This window comes from Pongo pygmaeus, chromosome 17 (assembly GCF_028885625.2).
Source record: "Pongo pygmaeus isolate AG05252 chromosome 17, NHGRI_mPonPyg2-v2.0_pri, whole genome shotgun sequence".
In the NCBI taxonomy this organism is placed as follows: domain Eukaryota; kingdom Metazoa; phylum Chordata; class Mammalia; order Primates; family Hominidae; genus Pongo; species Pongo pygmaeus.
Genome location: NC_072390.2, coordinates 74,743,727 through 74,750,874, shown reverse-complemented (window position 1 = coordinate 74,750,874; position 7,148 = coordinate 74,743,727). Strand labels below are relative to the sequence as shown.

Genomic DNA, 7,148 nt, shown 5'->3' with positions numbered 1-7,148 from the left:
GCCATTCAGATATGTTTCTAATGAACTCCAATTGTAAACAGGGTTCAGATTCTTTCCCATGGGGTTCCTGGATCCCATTCAAATCCAAGCCCCATTCGGAAAGTGTCACCCAGAATGTAAAGACAAAGCTAGATTTTTGGAGGGGAGCTGGGAGGCACAAATGAATCTTAGCTCTGACCTTACTAAGACAACTTACTTATTATTTGTTTAAAATTACTCACTAACGAGTAAAGTTGCAGGTTCAAAAGATGTCCCACATTTCCTCCTTAAATTACCCCTGGGGACAGAGGTGCTCCGCTTTGAGAAGTGAACAGCACTGGGAGGGTCTCCTCACCAAGGTGCCTGGGCCAATTTCTGTCTGCCCGAACTTTCCTTCCTCCCTGTCTTCCTCTGGCCAATAGCTTCTTCCTTCAAGATTGGCCTGGCCACCATCCTATCTAGAAAGCCTTTCCTGGCCATGCTTAACCCTCTATGCTCAGCCTCAGTTAGATGCACCTTTTGTAGTGCTCTGGGCACACCAGGGCATGCCTGCCATCACCAGGGTTGTCATGATCTGTCCCCTTGTCTCCGGCCTCCATTTAATCCTCTGAGCATTGTTGATGTTTGTGTCTTTTATCTCTGTTCCAATAAATGCTCAACAGAATTACAAAATAACAATTGGGTGGATGGATGAATGCACGGGTTTCTGCATGAAAAAATAAATGGATAATAATAATAAAGTACATTTCACAGACTGTGAAGGATTACATTTTATTTCTAACATGAACTTGCTTTGAGCTGAACTCGTAACTAAAAGAACCAGTAGGTTGGGTGCAGTGGCTAATGCCTATAATCCCAACACTTTGGGAGGCCAAGGCAGGTGGATGACCTGAGATCAGGAGTTCAAGACCGGCCTGACCAACACAGTGAAACCCCATCTCTACTAAAAATACAAAAATTAGCCCAGCGTGGTGGTGTAGGCCTGTAGTCCCAGCTATTTGGGAGGCTGAGGTGGAGGATTGCTTGAACCCGGAAGGTGGAGGTTGCAGTGAGCCAAGATCACACCACTGCACTCCAGCCTGGGCAACAAAATGATACTCTGTCTCAAAAAAATAAAAATAAAAATAAATAAAACAGCCAGTAAAGACTGGGATATTTTTGATAATCAGTAAAACATGGCTTTATTTTATTAAAACATATGAAATATTATATATGTTAATATAATAAATATTAACAGGTCCCCACATTTCTATCCTTTTCATGATATATCGGGTTTCCATTCACTTGGGATTTACAGGGCCTACTGAAAACTCAGGTTGCATGTTAGCCACTCACTCTCAAGGGAAGACTCCCCCAGGAGCCCCAGTTCCACCTTCCCCCCAATATGGCTTGGCTGTGTCCCACTCAAATATCATCTTGAATTTCCATATGTTGGTGGGACCTGGTGGGAGGTAATTGAATCATGGGAGCAGGTCTTTCCTGTGCTGTTCTCATGATAGTGAATAAGTCTTACAATATCTGATGGGTTTATAAGGGGGAGTTGCCCTGCACAAGCTCTCTTTGCCTGCTGCCATCCAGGTAACATGTGACTTGCTCCTCCTAGCCTTCCACCATGATTATGAGGCTTCCCCAGTCACATGCAACTGTGAGTTCTCCATTAAACCTCTTTCCTTTGTAAATTGCCCAGTCTCAGGTATGTGTTTATCAGCAGTGTGAAAATGAACTAGTACTCCCCCTCATCCCTTATCCCTGTGCTGAGTAAGGAAGGAGTGACTGTCACATGAAAAGCTTAACTTGAGACAGTGAGGAGTTGCTCATATGCATGAGAGCAAACACTCTAAACACCAGTGGGAGAAAACGTTAAGCTGGCCGCCAAAACAAGAACTAGAATCCCTGATTTTCGTATGATAGTAGTAAAAGCCAGCACTTTATATCAGGCTCACTACATGCCAGCCACTGTTCTAAGCATCTTACCTACACTGTATAGTCTTTGAACAACTCTTTGAGGTACGTACTATTGTTATGTCCCTATGATATGGATGAGGGAACCCAGAGGGAAAATTTAAGAAGCCTGCCCAAGGTCACACAGGCATCTGTCTGCCCCAGGGTTTGGGCTCTGAACCAGAATCCTTTAGAATGAAGGCCCTGGGATGAGAATGTTGTCAGTGTGGCTGATAATCTCATCTCTGAGGCAAAGCTCTTTATGCTGAAGTATAAAAACTCAGGAGAGCCTGGGCATGGTGGCTCATGCCTGTAATCCCAGCACTTTGGGAGGCCGAGACGGGTGGATCATCTGAGGTCAGAAGTTCAAGACTAGCCTGGTCAACATGGTGAAACCCCATCTCTACTAAAAATACAAAAATTAGCCAAGGGTGGTGGTACATGCCTGTAATCCCAGCTACTTGGGAAGCTGAGGCACGAGAATTGTATGAACCCAGGAGGCAGGGGTTGCTGTGAGCTGAGATCATGTCACTGCACTCCAGCCTGGGAAAAACTCAGGAGAAAAAAAAATAACTTTTTCTAGATGATTTACACTTAGTTTGTTTGATTATTAGTCCCTCTCTTGTTCTACAAAGAGTGAGTGTATTTCTGTGTGTGTGTTAGAAGTAGTTGATTGGGGAGGTTTCCCTGCTTTTAACAGAATTATTCTCATTTATCTATTAATAAACATGTTTAGTTGACTTGGAAAATCAAGATATTGGATCTCCAAGTAATTCAAATTATTATTCCTTTTATTTTGCTGGGTTTTTGTTTTATTTTATTTTGTTTGAGACAGGGTCTTGCTCTGTTGCCCAGCCTGGGTGGAGTACAGTGGTGTGATCATAGCTGACTGCAACCTGGGCTAAAACAATCCTCTCTCCTCAGCCTCCCAAGTAGCCAAGACTGCAGACAAACACCACCAGGCCTAGCTAATTTTTTAACTTTTTGTAGAGACGAGGTCTGCATATGTTGCCCAGGCTGGTCTAGAACTCCTGGGCTCAAGTAATCCTCCTGTCTCGGCCTCCCAAAGTGCTGGGATTGTACATATGAGCCACCACACCTCGCCTATTTTACTGTCTATAAAATTAAATTGTCACCTTCTGGTTGCCACCCCTTACATTTCTTTTTATTTTTTGTTCAGAGGATCTATCATTCATTCCCACTCTTACTTTAGAAAAATGGAAATTGCTGCTTTTTTTTTTCCAACACTGTCTATTTTTCTTTTTCTATTTATCTGCTGTCCCCTTTATGTTCTTCAGTCTTTCTGTTACTCTAAAGGGGTCCCAATCCAGACCCTAAGAGAGGGTTCTTGGATCTCGTGCAAGAAAGAAGGCAAATCCATAAAGTGAAAGCAAGTTTATTAGAAAAGTGAAGGAATAAAGAATGGCTACTCCATAGGCAGAGCAGCAGTATGGGCTGCTCAGCTAGAAAACTTATGGTTATTTCTTGATTATATGCTAGAAAAAGGGTGGATTATTCATGAGTTTTCTGGGAAAGGGGTGGGCAATTCCCAGAACTAAGTGTTCCTCCCCTTTTCAGACTATATAGGGTAACTTCCTGACATTGCCATGGTATTTGTAAACTGGCATGACACTGGTGGGAGTGTCTTTTGGCATCTAATGCATTATAATTAGTGCATTATGTAATTATAATGCATTATATTAGTGCATTATGTAATTATAATGCATTATATTAGTGCATTATGTAATTATAATGCATTATATTAGTGCATTATGTAATTATAATGCATTATATTGGTGCATTATATAATTATAATGCATTATATTGGTGCATTATATAATTATAATGCATTATATTGGTGCATTATATAATTATAATGCATTATATTGGTGCATTATATAATTATAATGCATTATATTGGTGCATTATAATGAGCAATGAGGATGACCAGAGGTCACTTTCATCACCATCTTGGTTTTGGTTTTGGTGGGTTTTGGCTGACTTCTTTTTTTTTTTTTTTTTTTTTTTTTTGGTGAGATGGAGTCTTGCTCTGTTGCCAGGCTGAAGTGCAGTGGCGCGATCTCAGCTCACTGCAACCTCTGCCTCCCGGGTTCAGGCAATTCTCCTGCCTCAACCTCCTGAGTAGCTGCGATTACAGGTGCATACCACCACACCCGGGAAATTTTTGTATTTTTAGTAGAGACGGGGTTTTACCATATTGGTCAGGCTGGTCTTGAACTACTGACCTCGTGATCCACCCTCCTTGGCCTCCCAAAGTGCTGGGATTATAGGTGTGAGCCACTGCGCCCGGCCTTGGCCGACTTCTTTACCGCAAACTTTTTTTTATCAGCAAGGTCTTTATGACCTGTATCTTGTGCCAACCTCCTGTCTCATCCTATGACTAACAATGCCTAACCTCCTGGGAATGCAGCCCGGTAGATCTCAGCCTTAGTGTACCCAGCCCCTATTCAAGATGGAGTTGCTCTGGTTTGAACACCTCTGACATTTCTGTTTCTCTGGCTTCTGAAGTTTCAGAACAATTATCTTCAATAGGTTTGTGTGGCTAGACTTGCAATTACTTGCCAGAAATCAATCTCTGTATATGTGGTTTGCTGCTATTGGTGGGCCATTAAAAAATGACAAAAAGTGGCCTCAATGTTACCTGTGTGTCCATGTAGAGCAAAAGGACTACTTTTGAGTGATATTTTGGAACATCTCATGTTCTGAAATGTGTGGAAAACAAGCCACTGGTTGAAGGAAGACTGATTCTGGTGGTATAAGTATAAAGAACTTAACCTCAGCTGGGGGCTCCCATTGATATGATCCAAAAATCAATTTCAAATAAAGGGGAATGCTGAACTTGCTTTCAAGATAGTATTAATATTTACAGACACATCTCAAAAGAAGACGTACAAGCGACCAACAAACATGAAAAAATGCTCAACATCACTAATCATCAGAGAAATGCAAATCAAAACCACAGTGAGATACTGTCTCATGCCAGTCGGAATGGCTATTATTAGGCCATTTATGCCTAGCGTTCCATTATTGGAATGCTAAGCTTGTGGAAGTTGTTTATATCCTACTGCTCAAGGTCACTGCCCAAAGTCTAGTTTAAAAAAAAAAAAAAAGAGCAACCTCCGGCATAAATAGGTTAAAAAGTAAAAACAAAAACAAAAAACAAAAAACAAACAGATGTTGGCAAGGCTGCAGAGAAAAGGGGAGGCTTATACACAGTTGGTGGGAATGAAAATTAATTCAGCCACTGTGGAAAGCAGATTGGAGATATCTCAAATAACTTAGAACTACCATTCAACCCAGTAGTAATTCCATTACTGGCTATATATCCAAAGGAAAACAAATGATTCTACCAAAAAGACCCCGCCCGTGTACGTTCATCACAGTGCTACTCACAGTAGCAAAGACGTGGAATCAATCTAGGCGTCCATCAATGGTGAACGGGATAAAGAAAATGGTACATACACACAAAGGAATACTACAAAACCATGACACGTATGAAATCATGTCCTTTGCAGCAACATGGTTGCAGCTAGAGGCCATTATCCTAAGTGAATTAACACAGAAACAGAAGAACAAATACCAAATATTCTCATTTATAAGTGGTAGCTAAACATTGGGTACCCATGAGGCTGGGTGTGGTGGCTCATACCTGTAATCCCAGCACTTTGGGAGGCCAAGGCGGGTGGATCACGAGGTCAGGAGTTCAAGACCAGCCTGACCAATATGGTGAAACCCTGTCTCTACTAAAAATACAAAAATTAGCCGGATGTGGTGGCAGGCACCTGTGATCCCAGCTACTCAGGAGGCTGAGGCAGGAGAATTGCTTGAACCCAGGAGCCAGAGGTTGCAGTGAGCCGAGATTGCGCCACTGCACTCCAGCCTGGGTGACAGAGCGAGACTCTGTCTCAAAAACAAACAAACAAACAAACAAAAACATCGGGTACACGTGGACATAAAGGCGGGAACAATAGACATCTACTAGAGGGACTACTAGACGGGGAGGGACGTACAAAGGTAAGGACTGAAAAACTACCTATTGGGTACTGTGCTCACTACCTGGTGCCAGGATCATTCATACCCCAAACTTCAGTGTTGTAGATGCTGCCATTGTCAGACACCTGCTGGATGACCAGCCCAAAGGAGAAGGGAGAGATGTTCCGCATGTTCAGCAATGCGGCTTCACTGGCTCTCACTTTGACTCCAGTCTTGATCAGCTGCACATCACTCAGGATTTCAGTGGTGCCTGGAGATTTTAGGGATGATGCCTAAAGCCTGGAAAAAGGAGGTCTTCTCGGCCTGTAATCCCGGCACTTTGGGAGGCCGAGGCGGGCGTATCACCTGAGGTCATCAGTTTGAGACCAACCTGACCAACATGGAGAAACCCCATTTCTACTAAAAATACAAAAAAAAAAAAAAGTTAGCTAGGCGTGGTGGCGCATGCCTGTGATCCCAGCTACTCAGGAGGCTGAGGCAGGAGAATCGCTTGAACCTGGGAGACAGAGGTTGTGGTAAGCCAAGATCGTGCCATTGCACTCCAGCCTGGCCAACAACAGGGAAACTCCATCTCAAAAAAATAAAAAAGGAGTTCTTCTCGAGGCTAGTCTGTCACAGTAACATCACATGGGGCAATGGCACCAGCACAGGTGGCACCTGGCACCTTATTGGCTAGCAGCATGTCCCTGATCTCAGTGAGGTCCTCCTTGGTGAACACAAAGCCCACATTTCCCTGGATACGAGGCAACAGTTTCTCCAGAACTCGGCTGTTTTCCAGGTGCCCTTGGATGGCCTTGCTCATCATGGTTTCTTGCCCATCAGCACCACGGCCTTCCCTCGTAGGGACTTGAGGATCTGCTGCATCTGCTTGGAGCCCAGATTGTCTGCTCCCACGATGAAACATTTCAGATAATCATCCAAAAGCTGGATGACCTTAAGGAAAGTAGTTGGACTTCCAGGTCACCCTGTCTTCCGTGGGCATCACGAGGGTGCATCAGGGATTGCCACATAGGATTTAAAGACAATGTCACTCCTGCGAGGACACCTGGTGAGAGAAAAAAAGATACTGTTTACAGGTGGCAATAGCTCTCATAGCCTAGCTCCTGATGCTGAGTGTGAAGATTGTAGAGCCCAGTGAAATATCCTTTAGTGCTCCAAGAGCTATTGCCACCTGTAATTACCTGGGAGGACAAGAGATGGCGCTGTGAGCTCAA

General features: G+C 43.5%; 1 pseudogene; it reads right to left on the bottom strand.

The window, feature by feature from the left end:
- Positions 1-481: 481 nt before the first annotated feature.
- Positions 482-6,916, bottom strand: LOC134738451 (large ribosomal subunit protein uL10-like; annotated as a pseudogene).
- Positions 6,917-7,148: the final 232 nt, after the last annotated feature.